We start from the raw sequence: 26,492 nt of genomic DNA on the forward strand, positions 1-26,492 counted from the left end.
CCAGTTCTATGGACTCTGAGAGACATTGTCTCTCCCACCTACCTTACCGAGATGGCAAAGGACGTCAAGCTGGTGGTACCGGCCGGTATCCCATCGTTATGTGGACATGAAGTTGCTATGTTATGTTATATTGCACATATGTTCCACATACACCTTTAATAGTGGTATCTCCAGATACCAGACGGGGAGTGTCATGGAACAGAAATACCCCTGTCTGCCTTTTCTGTTCAGCCCCCCTCTCCCTGGGCAGTTCCCCCTGCTAGCTGCACTAGGATGTCACTTTCCTTGCAGATCACTCTCAGTGCAGATGGAATGGATACATTATGTATCTCTTTTTCCTTCCAGTCTGTCATACCCCTGGTTGCTCTGGCAACATCTCCAGTCCTACTAGTTATGGGCTTTCCCATTTTTCCCCCTGTCTTTTGCTGACAGTTAGTGCAGTCTCACTGAACCTTTAGTGCGACCCCTGCCGCTCACTTCCTTTTCCACCATTACCTCTGGATGAGTGAGCACTGCTGTAACTCCTGTATGGTAGGATTATCTTTTCACCTGCTCTTAACTACAAGGCACCCACAGAGAGACACTATTTAAACACCAACATTTCTTCACAAGTGCCTGTCTTTTACCCTGCTTTCCCTCAATAAAGTAAAGAAAAGAAACAGAACTTGTTGTGCTTTGAAAAGAGGGCAGAGTTGACACTATCTGGGCTAAATATCTTGCGTATGACCCTGACTTGCAGAATAGACAGCGAATTAATTTGCGCTATCTCAGCTTTTGTATAATAACCCCTCCATTACCAGTAATACAGAGACTGCATTGTATGTTTACAAATCCAGATTTTGGAGGTTCATGGATAAATGTTTACTTTCCATCATTTGATGCCAATCCATAATATGTCCACAGATTATACAGTAACTCCACAGATGATGCAACTAATATTTTATTGGACTGATATTTTGGGACACAAATAGCAAGTCACTTAACTGCCCTGAAGGCAAAAAACAATGAAAAAAAGTTAAAAGATAAAGAAATTAAATGTATATTGCATACACAGAAATGTTCACAACACTAGATAGAGGATATAATTCCTAAAGGTTTAAGGATTTACAAATATCCAACAATGAGTACACAAAATAAGGAATTTAAGAGAAAATGAAAGTCAATATTAAATAAATGTAGCAGAGATCTCATGATTCTTACAATTGAGACTTCTAAAGAAAAAATTCTCAATATCAAAATGATCAAAAGAGAGATAATAACCGTGGATGCACATTATTACAGCGACGAGAAAAAGTTTGGGAACCACTGAAGATTTTCACATATTTCAAACCTAAAATGTTATTAGATCTTAATCTAAGTCCTAATAATAGATAAAGATAACCTGCTTAAACAAATGACACAAAAACAATATACTTTCTCAACATGTATTTATCCATAAATTATTCAACATTCAATATCTATGTGTGAAAAAGTATGTGACCCTTTAGATTCAGTACCCCTTGAGCAGCAATAACTTCAACTACGCATTTTCTATAACTGCTGTTCAACATCTAAAAAATTTTTGGAGAAACTTTGGCCCATTCCTCCTTACAGAGCTTAAACTCAGTGATATTTGAAGGCTTCCTTGCATGATCAGCTCGCTTCAGGTCCTGCCACCAGGGCCACAAACAACTTTCCTGGGGCCCAGGACTAACGTTTCCACTGAGGTCCCCCACCCACGTGTCAGAGGTCTTGCGAGAACGCCCCCCCCGTTTTCTGTTACACACCCCTTTCTCACACACCCCCTAACACTCACCCCTCTCATACACTCCCCCATCACCCTTTCCTGGCCCCCTCTCTCTTACACTCCCACCTCTCCCACCCCATGTATTTTTCCCTCTCCCCACACTCAATAACCTCCCTCCCCAATATACGAGCACACACAGTGACACACACACAGTGACACACACACAGTGGCACACACTGACACACTGACACACACAGTGACACACACACACAAAGCCCCACAACCCAAACAGACACATAAAAATAAGCCCTCTTCCAGCTTGGAGTGGCTAAGGTGCCTGGGAGGGTGGTATAAGGGATCATGTGGGCCTACCTGGGGCCCTTGGATTGGCCTGCTGGAGCAGCATGGCCAGTACAAGGCAGAGACCAGCAGGCCCGCGGAGGCCTGGGGAGGGAGGGACAGATGGGCGGTGCCGAGGGAAGGGAAGAAAGGGACAGATGGGCGGTGCTGAGGGAAGGGGAGGGCCAGGCTTGCCTGGACAGAGTGGAAACTGTAGTATTGTCGACAAGGAGGCTGGGCCTTGACTGGACGGGCCCGAGACAGCGATCACGGCTGTCCCCCCCCTGTCGACGGCCCTGCCTGTCACAACCTTTCAATGGGGTTTAGGTCCGGACTTTGAATACGCCATTTTAAAATGCAGAATTTCTTCTTCTGTAGCCATTCTTTTGTATATGTGCTTGTATTACATAGTTACATAGTTACATAGTTACATAGTAGATGAGGTTGAAAAAAGACATAGGTCCATCAAGTTCAACCTATGCTAAATTTAGACAACAGATACTTTATCCTATATCTATACTTACTTATTGATCCAGAGGAAGGCAAACAAAAAACCCATTAAGGGGAAACATGAATTCCTTCCTGACTCCAAGAATTGGCAATCGGATTAATCCCTGGATCAACATCCTTCCCATGTATACTTATTTGGTATATCCCTGTATACCTTTCCCATCTAAAAAGATGTCCAACCTTTTTTTGAACAAATCTATTGTATCTGCCATCACAGTCTCCATGGGTAATGAATTCCACATTTTAACTGCCCTTACTGTAAAGAACCCTTTCCTTTGTTGCTGGTGAAATTTCCTTTCCTCCAATCTCAAGGGATGGCCCGAGTCCTTTGTACTGTCCGTGGGATGAATAGTTATTTTGAAAGCTCCTTGTATTGTCCCTGAATATATTTGTATAAAGTTATCATATCCCCTCTTAGACACCTCTTTTCTAATGTAAATAAATCTAATTTAGCTAGCCTCTCCTCATAAGTTAGAATGTCCATCCCCTTTATTATTGTACTCCATATTCAAGATGTGGTCTTACTAATGCTTTGTAAATGGGCATAATTATGTTTACTTCCCTTCCATCCATTGCCCGTTTAATGCAAGATAAGATCTTGTTTGCCTTTGTAGCTACTGCATGACATTGGGCACTATTGCTAAGTCTGCTGTCTACAAGCACTCCTAAATCCTTCTCCATCAAGGATTCCCCCAATATATTTCCATTTAATTTGTAAGTCGCCTTTTTATTCTTGCATCCCAAATGCATAACCTTACATTTATCTGTATTAAACCTCATCTGCCATTTACCTGCCCATGTTTCCAGTCTCTCCAAGTCCTTCTGAAGAGAAATTACATCCTGCTCTGATTCTATTACCTTACACAATTTAGTATCATCAGCAAAGATGGAGACTTTGCTCTCGATCCCAACCTCAAGGTCATTAATAAACATGTTAAAAAGCAGGGGTCCCAGTACCGATCCCTGAGGTACTCCACTCACGACTTTAGCCCAACCTGAAAAAGTTCCATTTATGACAGCCCTCTGTTGTCCTTTAACCAGTTTTCAATCCAGGTGCATATATTATTACTGAGTCCAATTTTCTTTATTTTGTACACCAGCCTCTTGTGTGAAACCGTATCAAAAGCCTTTACAAAATCTAAGTAGACCACATCAACTGCATTACCCTGGTCTAAATTCCTACTTACCTCCTCAAAGAAACAAATAAGGTTAGTTTGGCAAGATCTATCCTTCATAAATCCATGCTGACTATTACTAATAATTTTGTTTTCCATTAGGTATTCCTGAATATTATCCCGTATTAAACCTTCAAGTAGTTTCCCTACTATTGAAGTCAGGCTTACAGGTCTGTAATTTCCCGGTTGTGATCTAGCTCCCTTTTTAAATATAGGCACCACATCTGCTTTACGCCAATCTTGTGGTACTGAGCCTGTGGAAATGGAGTCCTTGAATATTAGATATAATGGTTTTGCTATTACTGAGCTTAACTCCTTGAGAACTCTTGGATGTATGCCATTGGGGCCAGGTGCCTTATTTACTTTAATTTTTTCAAGTCGCTTATGAACTTCTTCCTTGGTTAACCAATTGTTCATAAATATGGAGGTTGTGGCTTCTTCCTGCGGCGCTACTATTGAACTTGATTCTTCCATGGTAAACACAGAGGCAAAGAATTTGTATAATACCTCAGATTTTTCCTTATCTCCAATAATCTGCCTACCCATCTCACACTGAAAGGGTCCTATATTTTCGTTTCTCATTTTTTTGTTATTAAGGTACTTAAAGAACTTTTTAGGATTGACCTTACTTTCTATTGCAATCCTTTTTTCATTATTCTCCTCTAGAATCTTCAAGCCATCTAGGTCCTGAGATAGCAAAGCAGCCCCAACTCATCAATCCCACCACCATGCTTGACGGTTGGGTGAGGTTCTTCTGTTCGAATGAAGTTTTGGTTTTCCCCAAACATAACGTTTCTCATTGAGGCCAAAAAGTTGGCTTTTTGTGTGTGTGTTTCTGTGTGTGTGTGTCAGTGTGTGCAACTGTGTATGCTCATATATTGGGGAGGGAGGTTATTGAGTGTGGGAGAGGGAAAAATACATGGGGGTGGGAGTGTCAGAGAGAGGGGGCAAGGAAAGGGTGATGGTGGAGTGTATGAGAGGGGTGAGTGAGGAGGTGTGTGAGAAAGGGGGGTGTAACAGAAAACGAGGGAAAGGTGTTCTCACAAGACCTCTGACACGTAGGTGGGGGACCTGGGTGGAAACGTTAGTCCTGGGCCCCAGGAAAGTTGTTTGCGGCCCTAGCGGCAGGACCTGAAGCGAGCTGATCATGCAAGGAAGCCTTCAAATATCACCGAGTTGAAGCTCTGTAAGGAGGAATGGGCCAAAGTTTCTCAAAAACAATTTTAGATGTTGAACAGCAGTTACAGAAAATGCTTAGTTGAAGTTAAGTTTAGTTTAGACAGGGACCCTGGACAGTTAGTGTGTGTGTGTGAGAGAGGGACTGCAGGACCTTGTCTGAAGTGCAGTACAACTTGTCCTATGCAGTGGTAGCAGAGACTGTTGATGGCGCAGCTACAGTAATAGAATAGGGAGCTCGCGCTGGCAGTTTTGAATAAGAGCAGTTAGTATAGCTCAACTTCAGTGGCTGCAGTTAACATGTTGCTAGGCAACCAGTGAGGCTGTGAGATGTTAGTGGCAGTTGAGATATTTTTGAATAGAGACACAGTGAGAGAATTGGAGAGAAAGGGACAAGTCAGGATGTTGAAGTTGAGGACAGTTCAGGGAGTTGGGATCAGGACACAGAGGGGGAATGTAGGGTCCAGGGAGAGTGTGTCCCTTGGACTAGGCCAGAGAGTTTCCCCCAAGGTCCTAGATAGACCTCCCCTGGGAGGTGTACAGCCGGGAAGGCCTTGAGATAGGGACCTATCCCCAATAGTATACATAAAGGGATATTAGCTGCAGGATGTTGCAGCTGTAGCTGGTGTTTGACCTGAGGCATGTGAAGTAATATGGGTCCTTACTACCAGAGATTCGTGTGAGACATGCTGCAGGACATTGCCTACAAGGAAGTGCAGCCTGTCAATTAAGAACAGTATCAGAGACTCATTTAAAAGGGTACAATTCGACGGGAGGCCCCTCCAGAGGCATCGACCTGAGGAGTCATCCAGGAGAGGAGCCGCAGGTTGTGACGCGGATCCCCAGCGCTGATCCAAGGAGTTCTAATAAGTGTCCTGGTCCGGACTGAGTCCAGGAAGGTATCGTTCATGTGCACCACTGGGCCCCAACACCAGGGAAGCGTGCTATCCCCTCACACACACTCTTTGAGTAAGGGACTTACTTGGGACATCACAGGGTTACGTGCTCAGGCACTCAAGTATTCTGTGGGTTCACCCTGGAGGTGTTATGGATTGGGATATGCCTATCAGGCCCATGTTATGTAAAGGCTATAAGTTATGATGTGTTCAGTAAACATGGTTATAATATAACTGAGCGTGATTATTGTGTATATGAGTTCCGGCGAGGGGCTCCTCCCACTACACTGGGTTCCCTTGTCGGTGGAGGCGCTGCACCATGAAGATAAGTATACACCCCAGGTTCCCAGTGGCGGAAGCTCAGCCCTCCTGGTTGCCAAACAGGTACATCACCATACTGATAAGTAGTCAGATACACCTACCCACCCCAATCTCACTTAGGGTGGGGGAAAGAGGTCTACATTTATTTAATATTGACTTCCATTTTCTCTTAAATTTCTTATTTTGTGTACTCAGGGCTGGATATTTGTAAATCCTTAAACCTTTAGGAATTATATCCTCTGTATAGTGTTGTGAACATTTCTGTGTATGCAATATACATTTAATTTCTTTATCTTTTAACTTTTTTTCATTGTTTTATTCCTTCAGGGCAGCTAAATGGCTTGGTATTTGTATCCCAAAATATCAGTCCAATAAAATATCAAATGCCCAAAAGGTGCCTTAACTAGGTGGCAATGTGCCAGCATTTGAGACTTGTTCTCCCTTGCCCATGACCCATGATTTGACCGTAGATTAGAAAGATAAGAATCTCAAGGCACCTTCTATAACACAGTTTAACACCAGTTCTTTTATCACATCTTTGAGAAAGTGGTCTTAAGTGAAATAGATAAATTATATGCATTAGCTAATTAAAATTAAAATATCAATCTAAGAAATACTGTAGATGCCAAACTTGAGCAAAGCTTAAAAGAAGGCACTTAAAGATGTATCTGATTATGCCTTTATCACAATCAAAAGAACAGACAATGGAGGAAGAACAGTCATGTTAAATACAAGTGATTGCTTGGCTATGTCTTAACTTTCAATTGTTCGTGTATTTATAGTTGGCAGAAAGTCTTGCCCAAGGAATCTCTTACAAAACAGACTTGGGTAAATGTCGCAACCGGCAACTTGCCACAAATACCGGAGAGATAGGGCCTCATGCAGAGAGCATAGAATTTTAAAATTGGCGAATTTCATAAAAAGTAGCTTTTTTGGAGAGTTTTATTCTCCATATGCAGAAAAGTGCGAATTCTGCTATGTTTAACATGGATGCGTGTGGCGAGTTTAAATTGGCGAGATGCGCGCTTCAGAAACGTGTAAAAACAAAATCGCGCCTTTTTTTCCCCCTTACTATAGGCGGCGAGCGCCATCTTGCCATCTTTTCCTGGCGCGGCAAAAATGCGAGATTCGCGGCATTTTTTGGCGCGAACAGCCGCTTTATGCCGTTCGCACCTCTCTGCATTCGGAGAGTTTTAAAAATGGCGAGATGGAGGTTCTCGCCAGCCGCGAGGCGAGTTTTAGCAATTGAAAAAACAAAATGGCGCGTTTTTCGGAACTCGCCATTTTCTGCCGGTTTCTGCGCGAAATTGTACAAAAAATGGCGAATTTCGAAATAACGATGCTCTCTGCATAAGGCCCATAGTTCCAAAAATGTTGATCTGTCCACCGCAGGACGCGTGCCAATGACCACAGTAACTCCCAAACCTGATCTCCGTTCGCTCCTGTATGACCGAACGGAGAGGAGATATGGGGGTTCCACATACAGTACCTAATCTCCTCTTCTGCAGCCGCCACTCACTTTCCCTGCTCCAGAAATGTCAAACCCACTCATGACAAAGATAACCAAGTATGGCTATCTACATCATGATGAGAAATACTATATGACCATATTCAGTCATTGAGGGTTGGCTAGTGTAAAATGTCCTGTCCAACCCCCCTGATGATGTATGATCGAATACGAATCTATAGTATTACTGGAGTATTGCTGGAGCAGGGAGAGTGAGTGTCGGCTACAGGCAGGTGAAGCGAGTGGAGCAGTGAAGATCCAGTAAACAGAGAATTAACGCTGCGGTGGTGTCCCATTCAGAAGCATGGATCCCCACAGTGTTAATCCTCCCGGGGCACAATCAGCACTGGCCCACTCCACCTGAGGATCAAAAAAAAAGAGAGAGAGAGAGACTGACTGACTCTTGGTTGGTGCACACTCTAAAAATTGGTGGACTATAGAGGCAGATAATAAGTATGTCTAGAGTTAAAGCAACAGTACCAAAATGTGGCTAATAAGTGCTAGTACCAAATTGTGAGACCTGATAATGAAATGGTAGCAGGCACTTATACAGTGCTGCTGATAACTAGCTATATAGACCATTTTATGACCCATAGGGTAAATCTATTAATGTGAACTAAACAATAAAAACAGCTGCCGTAAGTAGACGCAGTTAAAATAATGTGAGGGTATATACGTTTTTAAACTGCCAATGGTGTGCATTTAGGCAATCTGAATTAATTTCTTGTAGCAACTTAGTAGGTGCAATTGGAAATGATTGCTAATAGTAACCATGAGGGTATAAATGAGCGATCAACTGGAAAAAAGCTTACTGTATATTCAGCCCACACTGCCTGTAATATTGATTCCAGCCGTGTCTGATTGTGTCAGTGGCTTAATAGGAGGCAGAGTCTGCCCAAAGTGATGAATGGCAATAAAGTAACTTACCGTAGTTAAGACTCAACTTTAAGATTCAGATACTGTGGAATTGCTAATCAGCAAAAAGCCTGTGTGTAACATATCAGAAAGTGTCCACTGATGTCAGTGGTGAGATGGTGAAAAAAAAATGCCTAGGAAGCTAATAGGCAACAGAGTAACTTGGTCAGAACACCTCCTGATCATAATATTGGAATACTCAAAAACCACATCAATGTTGCTGGTACAGTTTGATTAGCCACCCTGGACAATATGCCACTCAACCACTGCAGACATGGGTTATTCAGTAGTCAGACGTCACTACTGACGGTCAAATTTGTGTGAGGTCTGAGTGCAGGAGATCTCGAAAACCCGAGAAGAAAAAAGATTCACTAGTGATGCACTCCACTAAGTATAAATAAAAATAAATACATGTTATTATAGCCTCCACTAATAGTATAAATAAAAATAAATACATGTTATTATAGCCTCCACTAATAGTATAAATAAAAATAAATACATGTTATTATAGCCTCCACTAATAGTATAAATAAAAATAAATACATGTTATTATAGCCACCACTAATAATATAAATAAAAATAAATACATGTTATTATAGCTGAAGGGTATCATAGACTCCAATCTGCTGATATAGCCAATCCTATATATTACAGTTTGTATAATAATTATGATTAGCACTCACTTTCTTGCTCCAATGTGAATGAATATACATGATTAGCATAGTGTCTGAACTATCTGCAACAGCACGGGAGGATCTGTAGCACTACTCTTGTACTCACTCACATCTAACGCTGTGCTCACCAACAGCATATATATTGACTTATAGCAACACCTACTGACAGTACAACTGTCTGGCTGTTTATGGTTTATGAGACAATAATTGCTGTGATCAGTTTGATTTGTGACAATAAGTCCTCAAACATTCATTATTTGCTGGCTTTATTAAATTGTGTACCCATGCATTAGGGACACATGGCCAGAGGATAAATGACTTTGATGTCTCAGCATTATACAATCTTTTGCCTGTATCCATATACTATGTAACTATACAAGGTTTATGCCGCATACCAGTGCTATTTAGGTTTTAAATCATGTTCTCTTGATTAAGATAATAAAATACATTTATTTTTATTTATACTATTAGTGGAGGCTGAGTGCATCACTACGGAATCTTTTTTCTTCTCGGGTTCTCATACAGTAATTACATAAATTCCCAGATTGCACCCCTGCAGGACGTAAATTATAATTAAGCTGAGCAGGGACCGTTTTTTTCTTTTGCAGGAGATCTCGGACAGCATTCTCTGACTGAAATCCTTGGGAAACACCTGATGTAGCGATCTTGTTCTAGTAACAGATCGGATGTTATCAGGCTCCTTATACAGTACTTCACTGAGGGTGTATTTATTTCTGCATTGGTTAAGTGGCATGTATTACAGGATGACTAAACAAACTGTACCAGCAACATTGATGTGGTTTTTGAGTATCCAATATTATGATCAGGAGGTGTTCTGACCAAGTTACTCTATTGCCTTTTAGCTTCCTGTGAATTTTTTGTTTAACAATCTCACCTCTGACATGTGGACACTTTAGTATCAAGGTATTAATTACACTCTATGATATGTTACAAACAGGCTTTTTGCTGATAAGCAATACCACTTTTACAATCATATAAGTGTCTTAAATGAAGTCTTAACTAAGTTACGTTATTGCCATTCATCACTTTGAGCAGACACTGTCTCGTATTAAGCCAATCAGACACTGCTGGAATCAATTATACAGGCAGTGTGGGCTGAATATACCAGAGTATATAGGGTAATGGGTGCTCCTTGATAAAGCACGTTTATGTGAAACGCGTAGGAGGGTTCACACCTTCTTTTTAGTAATGTGGGTTTGGCAATACATTGTTCATTTTTATACCACCTGTTTCCTTACTTCTCTGGGTAGTGCACTGCTTTATGCATTTTTGCATTTTTTTCTGCTGGGCTGGGCTGAATATAGGCTGTTTTTGCAGTTGATCACTCATTTACACCCTCATGATTACTATTAGCAATAGTTTCCGATTACATTTACTAGGTTGCTACAAGAAATTAATTCAGATTGCCTAAATGCACACCATTGGCAGTTTAAAAACGTATATACCCTCACATTATTTTAACCGCGTCTACTTACGGCAGCTGTTTTTATTGTTTAGTTCACATTAATAGTTTTACCCTATGGGTCATAAAATTGTTTTTATAGCTAGTTATTAGCAGCCCTGTGTAATTTCAAGTGTCTGCTACCATTTCATTATCAAGTCTCACAATTTGGTACTAGCACTTACTTTATTAGCCAAATTTTACTACTGGTTAGGCTTTAACTCTAGACATACTTATAGACCACTAATATGGTTTTATTCTAATTTTATGTTGTTAGCCTATATGGCCACCTTCCTTAACTGTCTAAAAGTGTTATATATATATATATATATATATTTTTTCTCCTGGAATCATAGATAAAGTGTACTTCCAGGAGACCATTATCGCCCTTAAAGGACCATACATTTTAGATTTCTTCCCATACGGTGGCTCGTTCTTCAAAAACAATGGCCCAAAACACAGTGCATCTGCTGTAGTAGAGACAGTGGAATAAACTGGGCCTGAAAGCTGCCAGAGTACAGTAACTGTTTTGAGCTATAGTATATATTAACTGTTCTGTACTGTGCTGTTCTGTGTGCTTGTTTTATACTTGTTAATACCCGTACTGGCTATGTCTCTATGTTTGCAGATCCCCTGATTTAAACCAAATAGAATTGGTGTGGCATGCATTAAAGTATAATTTGAGAAAATATGTGGTTGGAAAATAAAGATGAGCTAGACAAGGGGATCCTGAAGTATTAGAATGAGTATCTAACTGTGGAAACTTACAATAATTACAGTAATCATATTAATAATGTGGTAATGGTGATAATTGAAATAAACAGAATGGCAATAGGAATGCGATTTAAAAAAATAATTGTCTTGTATTTTACACTAAACAATTTTTGTTTTCACATATCTTTTTTTACTCTTCCAGATACAAGTTTCTGTAACATCTGACAAGTATCGCCCACTGATGGGGTGTGAACGTGTTCATCAGATTAAACCTTTGGTTAACAAAAGACTGGTTGATTGGTGAGATAATATTGAGAGATAATTGTGCTTTTAATAATGGTTGCAATCAGTTAGCAATTAGTGTACAGAAAGCAACCCTTTGTTGTATATGCTACTCCCTGGTTCTAATAATAATAATAATAATAACATGTTTTTGTATAGCGCTGCTAGTTATACGTAGCGCTTTACAGAGACATTTTGCAGGCACAGGTCCCTGCCCCGTGGAGCTTACAATCTGTGTTTTTGGTGCCTGAGGCACAGGGAGATAAAGTGACTTGCCCAAGGTCACAAGGAGCTGACACCGGGAATTGAACCAAGCTCCCCTACTTCAAACTCTCAGTGCCACTCAGTGTCTTTTACTCACTGAGCCACTCCCTCTGTTAAGACAGGGGCACTCAGGGGGAATGATTCATTCTGAATGTAAATTATCCAAGTTAGGTCAGTATTGTGTCCAGATCCCTAAGTATTGCATTTTAGCATGCACTAATGTAAGCACTCAATACATTAAAATATTACACAAGATGCAGACCCTTAAAGTTCTTTACAAGCTTTATTTAAGTGAAATAGCCATAGTCCAAAAGTTTTCCAAATGATTGTTTTAATGTTTCTGTTTACCTAACCCAGTGGTTCCCAACCTTTTTCTCTCGGGCAACCCTAATCACAGTGCTCAGTTGCTAATAAACCCCCACAACAGGACAGCCAGTGACAGAAGACGGGACAGTCAATGACAGATAGTCAAAGAAAAAACACACACAACAGGAAAAAACAAAAACACAGGACAGACACCAAGCCTCACTTCTCTACTGCCCATGCTGCTTCCTCCTCTGCTTGGACACACAGCCAGACTCCTGATACCTCCTCCTGATTGGCTGCTATTGGATAATGCAGCCAATCAAGATAGAGGAAACTGCCCAGCCCCATAGTAACTGTCTTGTTTTCTCCCTTCTCTGAAATACTAGGGAAATCCTGCGGCACTCTTTTGATCCTCTCATTGAACCCCCAGGTGCCATGGATACCGGTTGGGAAATACTGACCTAACCGGAAGCAGGGATATTACGTGGAAAAGTTTCAAGCTTTTTCTCTGAAGTACTGTAGCTTATTCTGAAGACAAATCGAACCTCGGGGTGGAGAAGGTAGCTTGCATTCACATGAATGAAAGCCTTAAAATACTGTAGAAACCTTTGCTACTGTTATTTGCCTTGTGTGTCTGGTTTTGTTTATAGCAGTAATTCCCAACCAGGGTTCCACAGAGGTAGGCATATGGGGGGTAGATGTAAGATCCAGGGGGGGAGGGGGGGAGTGATGTGAGATGCTGGGGTGGGTGGGCTTGATGTGAGATGCAGGGGGTGGGTATATGAGGATGATGATGATGAGAGATGATGGTGGTTGGTATATGAGGATGATGAGGGGTGCTGGGGGAGATATGAGGATGATGATGAGGGGTGCTGGGCGATATATGTATTAGGGCAGTGGGGGTCTTTTTAAAAAGTAGTGGGGGGTAGGGGTCTTTAAAAATAGTTTTGGGGCAGTGTTTTTATTTAATTTAAATGTATTGGGGCAGTGGGGGTCTTTTTTATATGTATTGGCGGGTGCATTTTTAATATTTATTGGCGGGGTCGGGGTATTTTTATTATGTATTGCGGGGTGGGGGTTATATGTATTTACTGGAGAATTTTGGTATGTATTTTGTGGGGGGGATTGAGTGAGAGTGAGGTAATTGATGGAAGGTAGGGGTGATTGAGAGGAGAGGGGGGAAGGAGTGTGTACATAGAGGAGAAATACATGCGAGGCGGGAGGGGGAGAGAGTGAGTGATACGGGGGAGAGATACATGGGTAGAGAGTGGGAAATAGAGGGTGCTCGTGAGGTGTGACATTTTGTGATTTACCCCTGTCAAACCTAATATGTATGAGCCAGATATGGGTTACCTGAGATTTTTCAAAATACTTAAAGGGTTCCTCCAAACAAAAAATGTTGGGAATCACTGGCTTATAGGTACAGTTGCGGGAGATTAGAAGCAAAATGGGTGAGGGAGAGTATGCACTCATTGCCTATAGTAGAACTTGAATAGAACATGCAAGTTATGTAAATTAGGTCAGTATTGTGTCCAAATCCCTATGTGTTGCATTTTAGCAAGCACTAATTTAAGCACTCAATAAATTGTAATATTACACCGAGGTACAGTAATACAGTAAAGTTTTAAACTTTGTTTAAGTGAAATACTGATCATTTTGTATTTGCTGGAAGATTATAGAAGAAAAGCATTTTTAATTATTGTTTTAATGTCTTTGTTTTCGCATGCTTATTCTGCGAAAAGTTTAAAAATTAGACTGAGTTATGTTTTTTTCTGTGAAGTAAAGTACTGTAGCTTATTATGCACACAAATTGAACCTCAGGGGGGAGGGCGGGGGCTGCTTTCACAGGAATGAAAGCCTGAAAATATTTCGGAAACCTTTGCCACAGTTTTTTGCCATGTGTGTATTTGTTTGCTTATACGTACAGCCACAGGATATTAGAAGCAAGATAGGTGGGGGAGGGTATGCAGTCATTGCCTATAGTAGAACTTGAATAGAACGTGCAAGCTATGCAAGTTAGGTCAGTATTGTGCCTAAATCCCTATCTTTTGCATTTTTGCAAGCAAGCACTCAATACATTTAAATATTGCACTAAGTTACAGTAATATAGTAAAGCTTTTTTTAACATTATTTAAGTGAAACACTGATCATTTTGTATTTGCTAGGAGCTTAATAAGTAACACATGTTATTATAGTAAATTAGAGCGGAGAGATAAGAAAAAACAAAGACTTTGTGAAATAGTATAATCTTCCTCAACCGACATGATCTTCTGGCTGTCTCTTGAACAATTTCACTTGAGAAATAATTGTAAGATTTTAATTTATTAATACTTGAGAAGAAATAGAGGCATGAATTCCACTGTGCTCGTATGCGAACTGTATGGAATGCATATGTGGTACATTCTATGGGGAATGTACGGAATGCATACTGTATGCAGTTCATTTGTGTGAATGCCTGTTCTATATAAACTGTACTCAATGCATACCGAATGCATATTCAGTTTATTGAATTTGTGTGAATGTATGTACTACCAGTATATGAATTGTATAGAAGGCATACATTAATTGACCATAATTATCCATTGGTGCAGGCAGGTAGTTGGGAGGCAAACCTGTGATGGTAGGGGATCCAGGGACCAACATAATAAAGTTTAAGCCCGGGCCCCTACCCATTTCTGGGGCTCCACTGGCCACCAAACCATGGAGATACCCCATTTTAATATGCCCTGTAGGCGCTTGCATACCCAGTAACTTTAATTCTTTATTCCTGTGTGTTGTAACAGGTACCTAAGTATTAAAATGTAATTGTGCATACATGAAGCATTGCCAAGTTCTTTGGACATGCAGGCCATAGAAACCCATTGTGCTGCCCGCATGTCTGGAGAACTGACTATTGCTACATCTGGAGGGGGAGGAGAGGTGCAGGGCGCAAAGAGAAGAGTGCCGGGGGCATCTGCCTTAAAAGCAGAGCTTTTGGCAGTCCCCAGACATTACAACAAAAGCCCAGCAGGAAGCCATTGCCGAACTCCTGCTAGTAGATGCTGATCTTATTGGCCCAGTCGTATTTCCCTCCAACCCTTTAACGCGCGTCCTCCCCACCTCCAGTCCAGTGGATGTGGACTAGAGTTGTGTGCTCCGAGGCTGTGTCAGAGACACCTAAAAACGAGGCTGGGAGCCTAACCAAGCAGGAGACTCAAAAGTTCTTCTGTGCTGTGGGACTGTCAGTTGCCAGAGAAGCAGAGACCAGCACTTTTGAGCAGAGGATTTGAAAGTGCACAACCATGAATTGCACCAGAGAGGTCTGGATGTTTCGTACCCACACAGGAGAATAAACAAAAGCTGGGTAAGCCTTGGAAGTGGTGTCTGGCACATAGGTAGCTAGGAAACTACCCAGTATTTCCTGTTTGGGTGAGTGTAAGCTCTGATGGTGATTTTGTGTTGTGTTTGCCAGAATAAATATTTTTTATTGAACTGCTTTGTCCTGTGCATTGATCCCGGTGTGAAGTTCTGGTCCCCGTGACAAAGCCATAATTGTAGTTGGGGTTTTCGGAGTTGGTCAGAACATGCTACACATACTCTGGTGGAGATGATTGGAAAAGTCTATTCAATCGCTTTCACCATCTGAATTTGCCGACATGGAACATAGCCATTAAAAAATGGTGTAATAAAGCACTAATTAATGCTTACATTTTGACAAATCTAATTCTTCTGTTCCTTTTTGTAATAGAAGGGATACTTTGTATTGATATACTGATAGATGTCGAAGAGTGTACGCATCGTATCTGTATTTTCATGAATGGCAAAATAAATCATAGCCACTGTAACAGGGGACTTATCCCTGTTCACAAATGTGCCTCTAATCCAGCAGTGTGGTGGTTAACTGCTGGTAGCAAATTAATTAACACCACCTGCCTGATTACAGGTGGTAGAAAAAGCCTGCCTTTGAGACAGGAAGTGACTCCTTAGCTCACGTGTGAGCTGAACTTTGGAGACAGAGCAGAGGTTCTTGAGTCTCCCAGGAGAGACTGACCAAGAGAACACAGATCTCTGGAGCTGACCATGTCTTGAGCTCTGCCAGAAGACACAGCAGAGCTGCTTCCAAAACACAGGGGAAACTTCTAAACCTGAAGAAAAGGTAGCAACCAGGGACAGAGAATATTTTCCCTCCAAGCCACAAGGAACAGATAAGACTTTCATTACAAGACTTTTTATATCTGTTCATTTCATGCTATGTGTTTGGGGCTGGGAGACATGCTTAACTAAGGGAGTTGTGAATTGCATAGTATTTCACTAGAACCACTCCCAAGTGAATAGAAGCTTTGTTTCCCCCTTGTTTGGATGGTTTCCTGATGTTAAGGAAAAGGCACAATAAAACCTCGTTATAATTTCACCTTATAAAGTCTCCAATTGTGTACCTCTGTGAACGTCCGTCTACAGCCTCATACAGTAGCTATAAGGTGGTTTCTCTTCTGCCATGCTATAACAGTTAAAAAAAAAAACTTTAGATACTAATCAAAATAAGCTTAAGTACAGTACAAAGTAACCCAGCACAATGCCATGTTGTTTAATAGTGCACATTTATAGTGACATTGTTACATTGTATCTTGTATCGTGTTTTGTCAGGGATGGGCAAAGGTGTTCAGTGCTCTTACCACTAAGCATTTTCTTCAGCCCATTTTAAATTATCCCTACAGTATGTCCCTTACACTTTTCAAAAAGCCCTTCATCATGGTTTGAGAAGTATTAACACTTTCACTACTTTCAGTGTAATTGAAATAAAACTTATCTTTATTCATGTCGCGGCCCTCTTCTTGGGTGGTGGTGCAAGTCCTGGAGAGGGCGGGGACCACTTCTTCGGTTTGGCCTTGAGGCGGGTACAGGATCGGGGTACCCACCTCACGCTAGAGTTGTAGTTTTGAAAGAAGACATGTAATTCAATACACATTCTGCACCTGCAAACAGCATTATAGTATGTACAGTACAACACACAGATCACAATACTCATGAGATCAGTGCAAAAAATACTTCAGTTTCGAAGTTACCTACCCTCTCCTCCAGCCACTGTGGGAAATCATTTTCCCAGTTGGTGCAAAGGAGATAATCACTGCTTGTCCTCCTGCTGGTCGCTGAGCCGTAGCAGGGTTAGTGTGTTCGCATGGCCAGTGTCCCTCTACAAAACCATAAAGTAATAAGAGAATTTAAACAAAACAGTATATATAATTGGTACATAAACACATACAACGTGGAATTATTGGAGTACTGTAGATACCGTACTCACACACTCTAGAAGGGAAAAGTATCCCCCAGACGTGGTCCATCTGCTCCCAGTAGTACCGTGGAAACTCCCGGCACAGGAATGCGATGAGGTCCTGGTGGGCTCTGTGGGATGGCCAAGTCGTCTGGCTGCCGTCTGAATAATAAAACACTTTTAGACATTTTTGACAATTATAGTGACATTCTTACATTGTACATTGTATAGAAACACGTTGTAAGTCCTTGTCCAGTTCACTGCAGGCATTGGCATAGGTTTTCAGTGCACCATGTGCCAGACACAATACTGAATAGCAATTACTGTACATAAATAAACCCCACAATATTCAGCTGGCTGCCTGCGGCCAGCTCATGGTGTACAAAGTGTTGCTGCAATGATCAAAGTGTTGCCATGGCTGGAATATCGCACCTTATCAGTACCAAAACCAGTAAATCTTAAAGATATTTGAAACACTTTCCTGTTTGTGACAATTTGTTGCCGATATTGCCAGCAGTTTGAGTTGCAAACTATAAGGCTAAGGCCCCGCTCCCTCAGTCAGTGCGCCCGCACTGCAGACAGGCGGCGTGCTGACAGGCACAGACCGCGATATGCGGTCTGTAGGGAGCCGGAGCAGGAGGGGGGCGGGAGTGGGAGGGGGGGGCGTGGTTTGAGCAGAGGGACCTGCTACTCCCCCCCTCCATCCACTGGCTCGGGCTCCCGGGCTGCAGGAGGGAGCTGCTGCTGGAAGGTAAGCAACACACACACACACACCACTCCATACCTTGTGTAGGAAGCTGTCTGACAGCTCCCGCTCCTGCCCCCATCGCTGATAGGCTCATCAGCGCACCACGTGACGCGTCACCGCTCGGGATCACAATTTTCTTGCATCCCCTGGTGGCTGACGCGTCACAGCGCGTACTGAGCCATGCAGCGAGGGGGGACTGGGACCGGCTCACAAGGATTCCCCTGCTGGTGGGGAACGCTCTCGCGGCCGCCTGCGCCGTCGGGCGCAGCGGGTCCCAGCCCTAACAATAGATAATGTTACTTTAAGACTACAAGACTACGGCTGTGGCCATACAGTAGTGCATGCGCGACGGAGCGCATGGAGGCGCATGCGCCTGAGCGAGTTGTGGACTTTGTTGACGTGCACGATGGGGAGGCGTGGCCGTGATGTCACCAGGCTGGTTCACCCTCATTGGTTCAGACACTCACAGGACGTGGCCATCGCACAAAAAAAATCAAAATAGTTTGCCGCCTCCAAATCCTGCCGCAACGTCACGCAGCCATGCACGTCGCACAGCGCGCAGCATGGCCGGACTAGTGCACTTACATGCATTTATTCATGCTGCGTGCGCAGTTGCATGCACCATGTCCGCAGTCTAAGATTACGTTCTAGCTGCTGAGTTACACTGACTGAAGGAGTGATTGGAACTTACAGTAAAGGCAGCCATTTAGTGAACTCTGGGAAAACGGTTCTTTGCTGATAGATCATAGGAGAACGAATTGATCAGCAGCTTAGGTAACTCGTTTTCCATAAAGTTAATCAAAGGCTGCATATACTAAAACATTGGATTGCCTCTTTAATACATCTGTGTAAAAAAAGGGCTAACATACCTGAGAAATCACCAAAGTTTTGTGATAAAAAACCTGTCTTAAGAGGAAAAGTTGAGTTTTTCTCATTTGTGTGTATATGTTTTGTGTCTTTTGCATTTATGTATGTTTTTTCTGTGTATTTTACACTTTTGACATAATATTGACATAATATATTCTAGATGTAGCCAGGTTCCCCCCTGTCATGGCTGACCCCCTCCTCCCTTTCGGCAGACGCTGTGTACGAGGGAGTGAGGGGGGGCCGTGTGCGCGAAGGAGCGATCCCTGGTAGCTAGGGACGCGAGCGGCGAGCAGGCCGGTTGCCGGGGACGCGATCGGGCCGTCGCTAAGGCCGCGATCGCGTTGCTACCGGCCCGGCGGCTCGGGAAGCAGGGCGCCGCCATGTTAGGGCTGTTGCGCATGCGCAGTGCCCCAACCCAGCGCGGGAGGACCAGATAGTTCGCGCATGCGCGAGATGAGCATGCCAGCCCCCAGGGTGCATAGGGGCAGAGACACCTGATGCCAGGGAGCCTATCAGAAGGCCAGATTCCCCTGCTAGCAAAGAGATACATTTCGCGGGGTTTTGCAGCCACGCACTGACTCAGGATCCGGACCAGCTAGGGGTAGGAGGTAGATGCAGGGGTGAGTGACCCTCTGCATTAGGCCAGCAGCCCCCAAGGTCCCAGTTAGGTCCTGAGCCATCTGTTAGCTTGTGGAGCTTAGGGACAGGCCCTAGATAGGGACACTGCCCCATTTATTGGTTGAATAGACAGGGACACAGTGTTGAAGCCGTGCGGCCCTGTGAGGTGGGTTCTGGGCTCAGAACACCACCCAAGACCCTGCGACAAGGAGTGACATTGTTGCGCTGGACTTTCAACCCACGCGGTGTGGAGGACCCCGTCGGATCGTGTGGATTTATATCGCGGTACCCGTGGCTGGAGCCCGGGCAGGTAACCTGCATCTCACGTGCACCAACCAGGCCTATCACCAAACATAGTGGCTGCGCAGTCACACACACACCTGTACAGTGGTATTTGACTTCGAGAACACGAGACATTTGGGTGGGGGTTACTGGACACAGGGTGGGGTCACATTGTGGGTGGTTAGCGTCCGCCGTGACGCCTAGAGGTGGTTAGCGTCCGCCGTGACGCCTAGAGGTGATAGCGTCCGCCGTGACGCATAGTGTGGTTAGCGTCCGCCGTGGCGCAATATGCTGTTAGGCTGTTTTGATGTTATGCTGTTTTGATGTTATGCTGTTACGTGATTTGTGTGTTTCCATGCAGTAAAGCCCGTCCTGTTTTATATTCTGTAGTGTTGTGTGGTTGTTCCTGTGAGGGCCTCCTCCCACTCCGTTGGGATCCCTCCCAGGTGGAGGCGTTGCACCTAGAGATGTATGATAAAGATGTACCCCAGGTTCCCCAAGCGGAGGCTTAGGCTCCTGAGAGCCACACAGGTTGCACAGCACGTAGTAGCGGCGGTAGTCATAGGGAAGACCCGTTACATTTGGAGGCGCTGCTGAGATTGAGACCTGGGGTGCCCGAACTCAGTAAAAATGTCGTTAGGTTACACGTTACCTTCCCGCCAAGAGGTGTACACGTGGGCGGTAAAAAGGCAAGTCCCGCCCTCACAAACCCTTGCTGTAGGACAAGTTCCCGCCAATGCCTCATCCTATGAACTATGTTTAATCCTAATGCAGTACCCAGGCTTAGAAGATGCCAGAATCTTGGGTCGCCGCTCCGACCCCGACGGGTCATGGTGCACCGTATTAATCACTGGGGGATGTGAATTGTCGCCACAGCAAGGCCCATCCAACTTGCGTTTCCACGGGGCCCTCAGCTCAGGGTGTCCTGTTATATATCCTGAAATGCCGATAAAACCCGAACCCTGTAGCCCCAGAACAGACCTGCTAGAGACTAGTATGCGCATGTCCCTGTCCCCACCAGAAAGTGTATGCGGGGATGAGGCCAGTGTATTATCCTGTGCTAATTGTCGCTCAAGCAGACGGAGCTCCAGCCCCAGTAGAATGGGAGAAATCCAATTACTAGCCCAGGCCATCCAACAACTGGGTAGGCCCAAGCACGAATCCCCTTCCCCTCAGCCATACCGCAAGTTAAAGCTCTTTTCAGGGGTAAACCCTACTCCCACTGGTGAAGAGGCTTTTGATGTTTGGAAGGAATATGCTTCACAGGTACTGGAAGAGTGGACCTGTCCTGATGAGGTGAAAAGACAACGAATCATGGAGTGCCTGCGCCCGCCGGCGTCCACTACCATCAAGATGTATAAAGATCAGCATACGGGGGTTACCGCACATCAGATGATGGAGTCGCTTACCCGGGCATATGGTAAGGAAGATGATGTGAGTGAACTATGGACTAAGTATTACAATCTCCGCCAGAAAGAGGGGGAAGACCTATCCGAGTTCATACAGCGGATCCAATTGCTCTTGTGGGAGCTACGTTCCCGCCAAGTCATCAAGGCCTCAGAAGTAAATGAGTATAGGCGCACTCAATTCCTGCGGGGAGCCATACCCACGCACCATATCGTGATAATGCTCAGACGCACGCTACAGAAGGGAGACCCCCCTACTCTAGAAGACCTACTGGATGAGGTGAAGGGTCATGAGGCCTATACTAGGTTGCATACGCCCAAGAAGGCCAAAGACCCGCGCAAGGATGAGACCAAGGAAGCAACAGTGCCCAAAGCAAAGGGGAGCAAGAGCGGTAAGGATACGGCCACCCCGGAGGTGCCTAGGTCCGCTCCCAGGTCACTTGACGGTCCGGGTCCCCGCCCAGACTTCCGTTGCTTCAACTGTGGCGAGCAGGGCCATGTTGCAAGGAACTGTTCAAACCCCACTAAGGCCCAGACCTACACCGTGACCGTGCGGAAGGCAAGCTCGTCCCTATCAACCATACCCGAAGATGTTGCCGAGGAGTCGGGGGGGCCTTCCACGGAGGAGACGCCCCCGGCCGATGCTTACTGCCGAGTAGGGCCCACCGCTGTAATAAGAGTCGTCGTGGAGGGGATATACTCTTCAGCACTTCTGGACACTGGATCACAGGTGACCATCATCTACCGTCCATTCTACGACCAGCACCTCAGCCATCTTCCCTTGCAGTCAGCCGAAAAGATGAAGTTATGGGGACTGAGTAAAGATGATTATCCCATAGACGGAATAGTAGCGGTCAAGCTGGATATCTTGCAGTTGAACACTAACAAGTCGCATCCCATGCTGGTGGAAGCTTTGGTCTGTCCAGAGGCTCGAGAACATCCCAGTGCCCCCATCATACTAGGCACGAATGCCGATATTGTGAGGTCGGTGATTCGCTCATTCCTACAAGAAGCCGGTGAGCTACCGTTGTCATCCCTGAATATAGCCCCTGGCCTGCGGGAAGAATGCTATAGGGTGGCGTATGAGGAACAGTATGGTGAAATCTTTAATCAAGAGCGAGGGTTATTGCAGATTCCACCAGGGGGAGTGAGGCACGTGACAGCGCTGATCAAGTACCCCAGTCGGCACGAACACGACCGATACTTCTCGCTAGAGACCCTCCCCGAGTCTGAGAATCAGTGGGGATACCGAATGATACCTGAAGTACGGGATTGGCCATCTACTGTCCCCAGGAAGATTACCGTGTCTATCCAGAACATGTCTCTCCATACCGTGCCGCTGGAAGTAGGACAAAGGTTGGGTAGAATTTATCCTGTGGATCCTGTAGACGGTCCAGTGACCGTTCACACTGCCCGTGTGGGAGAAGAGGCCGAGGCACTACAATTCGACTTCGGAGAGTCTCCCCTGGGAGAAGCATGGAAAGAGAAGCTATGTGCTCAGCTGAGAGAGAGACGAGATGTGTTCTCTACTAGTGAGATGGACGTGGGATGCAGCAGAAGCGCTCAGCACACGATTCGTCTGAATGATGACACGCCATTTAGGGAAAGGTCGCGCCGCTTAGCTCCCAGAGATGTGGAGGATGTGCGGGGTGTCCTGAACGAGATGGAAACGGCCGGCATAGTGACCGGATCTCGGAGTCCCTATGCCTCACCGATTGTGGTGGTACGAAAGAAGAATGGGTCTGTTCGATTGTGCGTGGACTACAGAACATTGAACAGACGTACTGTGCCTGACCAATACACGCTACCCCGAATAGAGGAGATTCTCAGCGCACTGTCCGGAAGCCAGTGGTTTAGCGTGTTGGACCTTCGATCTGGGTATTACCAGGTTCCGATGAGCCCTACTGATCAAGAAAAGACGGCGTTCGTCTGTCCCCTGGGATTTTATCAGTTCACTCGGATGCCCCAAGGTATCTGTGGTGCTCCAGCCACTTTCCAACGGCTTATGGAAAAGACGATTGGAGATATGTGTCCGCGTGAGTGTTTGGTCTATCTAGACGACATAATTGTGTTCGGAGCCACCCTTGAAGAACACGAGACTAGGCTGATGAAAGTATTGGATCGCTTAGGGAAAGAAGGCCTGAAGCTCTCATTGGATAAGTGCCGCTTCTGTCGAACATCGGTCACTTATGTGGGTCATATCGTGTCCGCAGACGGAGTGGCCACCGACCCGGCCAAGGTGGAGGCGGTGGTGAATTGGCCAAGACCCGAGAATGTGATGGAGCTGAGGTCATTTCTCGGGTTCTGTGGATATTATAGAAGATTCGTGGATGGATACTCCAAGAAGGCAGCTGTGCTGAACGATCTGCTGAAGGTCTATCCAGAGGAACCCAAGCAGAAGAGGACCCCCCCAAGGACCCCCTTCGGGGATCGGTGGACGCCGGCTTGTGAGGAAGCATTTAAGAGGCTGAAGAATAGTTTAACAGAGGCTCCCGTTCTAGCATATGCTGACCCGGAGAAGCCTTACATTCTGCACGTGGATGCCAGCCTCAACGGATTGGGAGCTGTGCTACACCAGAAGTACCCCACTGGGCTTCGTCCTGTGGCATATGCAAGTAGAAGTTTGACTCCCAGTGAAAAGAATTATCCAGTTCACAAATTGGAGTTCCTCGCCCTCAAATGGGCCATATCTGACAAACTACATGATTACCTATATGGGGTCACCTTCGAGGTCCGAACAGACAACAATCCGCTGACCTATGTACAAACCACGGCCAAATTAGATGCGACCGGTCACAGATGGTTGGCCACCCTCGCCAATTACCAGTTTTCTATGAAATATAAGCCTGGACCTCTCAATATAGGAGCCGATGCTCTATCTAGGAGATCGGGACTGGGCGAGACCGCCGACGATGGCCCTTGGGAAGAAATTCCAGGACCAGGAATGAGAGCTATGTGTTCCACTGCTGCTATTGTAAACGACCGAGTGGCATTCTCCGAGCTACGAGTAGTGGATTCTTTAGGGTGTCGACCTCAAGCCCTTCCAGAAGCTTACTGCCACCCTGATGGCATGGGTCTAACACAAGACGTCATCTTCACGGTGAAGGAATTGGTACTAGCACAGACACATGATCCTGCGGCTAAGGCTGTCCGAGAGGCCCTACACAAAAATGACTCTGCACTGGTGAAACGGGCTCCTCGCGAGGATGTGGGTCTTCTCATGAGAGAATGGGATAAGTTTGAGATGGATAACGGCCTACTCTATAGGGTTGTTCAATTCCACAATCATCCTGACCGTCGACAACTATTTCTACCTCGGCGTATGCAAGGTCTCGTTTTAAGATCACTACATGATGATCATGGACATTTGGGGGTGGATAAGACCTTGGGTTTAGTGCGAGACCGGTTCTTCTGGCCTAGGATGCGGGAGTCAATTGAACAACACTGCAGAAAATGTCTACGGTGCATTCATAGGAAGACCCTTCCCACCCGTGCTGCTCCAATGGGCCATCTCAAAAGTGCTGGGCCTATGGATTTAGTTTGTATGGACTTTTTGTGCATAGAGCCAGATTCAAAGGGTATAGGAAATGTGCTAGTAGTGACAGATCACTACACTCGATACGCTCAAGCCTTCCCCACGAAGGACCAGAAGGCTACCACAGTGGCTAAAGTGCTGTGGGAGAAGTATTTTGTGCATTATGGTCTGCCCAGCAGGATGCACTCTGACCAGGGACGGGATTTTGAGAGCAAGCTGATCAAAGAGTTGCTAACACTGTTGAACATTCAAAAGTCCAGGACTACTCCCTACCACCCGGAGGGAGATGCTCTCCCTGAAAGATTTAATCGGACATTGCTGGACATGCTAGGCACTCTGAAAAATTCCCAAAAAGGAGAATGGAGTAAACATGTTGAGGCCTTGGTGCATGCCTACAATTGCACTAGGCACGAGTCCACCGGATACACCCCATACTTCATGATGTTCGGGAGAGAAGCCAGACTGCCAATCGACATCCGCCTACGGGTATCTACCGACGGGATACCCAACATGGCTCATTATCGATATGTGCAGAGACTCCAGGACAGTCTGCACCGTGCCTATCAGTTAGCTGAAAGAGCCAACGCTCGATTGAATGCCAATAATAAAAGACGGTACGACCACAAAGTACGCTATAGAGCGCTCCAACCAGGAGACGCAGTTCTCCTACGCAACTTAGGGATTCCAGGCAAGCACAAGTTAGCTGATCGCTGGAGGGAAGGGCCTTTTCAAGTAGAGTCCCAAATGCCGGGCCTCCCTGTTTATCGCATACGTGATGTGAATGGCAAAATAAAAGTTTGGCACCGAAACCACTTGTTACCTATCTCCCAACTGGGAGAAAGTGAACCTGAAACAGAAACAGTAATGAACGACAGTGAGCCTGAAGAGGCTATTGCGAATCCCGGCCCCGTAGATGAGACCATTCAGGATCCTTTGGAGGGAACATCCAACAGAGACTGGTGGGCACCTCCCGAAGGCGCAACAAGTAAGGGGCCAGCTGACAAAGTACCGCCATTGGAATTTTCACCAAGTAATCAATCACTAGATCCTACCACTTCGAGTTTTGTGCCTCAAAGAGACAATGTTCAGTTGCAAAGAGACTTTCCCCAAACTGGTTCACCCTCTGCCAGAGAGTCTAGGCCTCAAGCCTACGATGGTCTGTCTCAAGAGGAAGAAATGGAGACTGAGACTCGCAGGAGTCAGAGAGTGAGACGCCCTCCCACTAGAGTGGCTTATGATTCATTAGGGGCACCTCACTATGAGTCTCAGCAGCAAGCTAAAGCCAAGCTAGCCTCAGTTATCAATATGTTTGTTGAACTGTACAATCTCGTTTAGAGTAATCGTTAAGTTGTACTTTAACACTGCATTTTTATTATATAAATTTTGTACACTGTTGGAAGGTTATGTGGTTCAAGCGAGGACGTTGGAGTTCTCACCAGGGGGAGGATGTAGCCAGGTTCCCCCCTGTCATGGCTGACCCCCTCCTCCCTTTCGGCAGACGCTGTGTACGAGGGAGTGAGG

Source organism: Ascaphus truei, chromosome 2, assembly GCF_040206685.1.
Source record: "Ascaphus truei isolate aAscTru1 chromosome 2, aAscTru1.hap1, whole genome shotgun sequence".
Taxonomy (NCBI): Eukaryota; Metazoa; Chordata; class Amphibia; order Anura; family Ascaphidae; genus Ascaphus; species Ascaphus truei.